This window comes from Lygodium microphyllum, chromosome 27 (assembly GCF_053477565.2).
Source record: "Lygodium microphyllum isolate KBCC chromosome 27, Lygodium_microphyllum_v1.1.10, whole genome shotgun sequence".
Lineage (NCBI taxonomy): Eukaryota > Viridiplantae > Streptophyta > Polypodiopsida > Schizaeales > Lygodiaceae > Lygodium > Lygodium microphyllum.
The window spans coordinates 64,762,123-64,764,453 of NC_141161.1; positions in this window are offsets into that span (position 1 = coordinate 64,762,123).

A 2,331-nucleotide genomic window follows, 5' to 3' on the forward strand; every position below is an offset into this window, starting at 1 on the left:
GATGTAAGATATTTTCTGAGATCCAGAAAGCACTAAAATCTAATATCTCAAGTAGGCTAAGCAAAGTTACTTTATTTATGCCTCTTAATATATTTATTGATTTCTTCTCTAATATGGAGATAAGAATAACAAAAACCATGCTTTCAGTGAAGAGACTAACATATGATCATATCATACAATTTGTTGATGAAGGATGGGATACAAGGACAGAAGGAAAAATTATATGTAAGATATATCAAGACTCTATAGCTTGTAAATATATGATTGCTACTCAAAATTTTATCCTTAGCTTTTACTATAGTCAATGGCATTTTGTTGGTAGTAGTCTAGTTGCTTTAGACCAAAATCTTAATGATTTCAGCATAGATCCTATAGTGGATCTTGATATTTGGTTCAACGAGGATATTATTGCAATCTTAAAGATCAGAAAATCATGTACGCTACATCAAGTGAGGATGGATTTACAAAATGAAGACATTGAACTACCATGCTTCTTTGTATTCCAACTTGACAAAAAACGAGTAAGTTTTCACATCATATTAGATCTACTTAGATGTATATCAAAATCTCACTTTCTAACTAACAAACATTTGTAATTTATTTTTTGCAGATATCGAAAAGAAGAGAAAATAATATACACTGCAAGGACATTCAAGAAAATATATCTTTACTATCAATATAAAATATATGTACAAATTTTGTAGCAGATGTCTATCTGCCATCTCTATGAGATATACAAGGGCTGAAGGACAAATTTCTATATACGAAGGCTTACAAGGCGATATGGCAAAGCTATTTCTTTTTTGGAGAACTATCCTTTCTAGGAGTCCTTTTGCCTTTCTTGGATGTCTTGGGTATAGAAGGTGTTGAAGCTGTGGCTTCGCCTTCCGTGGTTATAGGCACCGCATCTCCTTCATGGTGCAAATCCCCACCAATCTCTGTTGTTGGTTGTATACAATTGACCATTATATACTTCAAGAGCTTTGTTGTGACGTACCAAACATGCTCAGATGTATAGCAATCCTTCGAAAACTGTCACACATTTATAGAAAAAAGAGTTTTAGTTAATTATTGTTCTTACAATAGACTATATTTTTATCATCAATGGACTATTTGCAATTAATATCTATCTTAAAGTTTAGCATCTTTCATATTACCTTTACATGTTTATCATCATTAAGATAAATAAAGTTAAACATTCTTCTAGCATTTGCAATCACCCTCCAGCCACAAGAATGGCTATCATCCTGATGGGGACACTGCAACCACCAACACAAAGTAAAACTATAAAGAGGACGGATGGTAGTTCATAGAATAAACTCATTTTTCAATTATTTTAATGAATAACTTACTGCAACTTGTCTATATTGCATTGTTGCAAGCAAATCAGACGGCATAGGGGGTCTTTTCTCTAGCTCTTCAATTAATCTTTTGGCACCTCTATATATAAAATATATTAAAATTTAGAGTACTTATTAAAAAAAATTGAAATATCAAGGAGCCCTTGGATAATATGACTTACAATTTAGCATTTCCATGGCTTCTTTTCATATAGTTGATTAAAAAGCATTGCTTATCCACAAGGTCTATTGCAATCAAGCTCCAATTAGAACTAAAAGCAATCATATCTCAACAAATTAGTAGGATAAAATCTCAAAAACTCTAATAGAATATTGAATCACTTACTTTTCATTATATGGAATTATAAGGAGCTCCAAAGTATCGAAGTCAAACAGATTGAGCCAGTGCTCAATAAAACTTGCATCAAGCTCGTTCCTCATAAAGAATGAGATAGATGGATCAAGAACCTCAATTTTTTGTTGTATATCCAAAGGAAACTCATGCATTATATACCTAGAAAAGGCATAGAAATAGTGAGTATAAACAAGAAAAAACTTATTGTTAAAAAAATATCAAAAAGTATAAGTAATTATGGATGGATATATCTTAGGCCAACAAGAATAATACTATCATTTACTTCTCTTCTTTTATCCTTAAGAATCTGAACACATACAACATCAAAGGAGATAACCTCAGTTCTTTTGCCTAAGTCACCGGGTAAGAAATAAAGCACACTGAATCCTTTTGGATTAGCTGCTTCAAGAAGGGTAGCTAGCTCATTTTCAAAGAACTCTAGTTGCTCTGTTTCCCTTTCTTCAACCCTTTGCCTCCTATACTCTCTCCATTTATCTGCATGTTCCTCTTTAGCTTTCTCCTCTTTTTCATGTTGCCTTGTATCCTTCTCATAGGTGACATCCTCAACCCTGAGACCAGAATCATCTTTCTTTCTCCTAGCTAGGGGCACATTAAGGATATTAAATGTCTTCACAT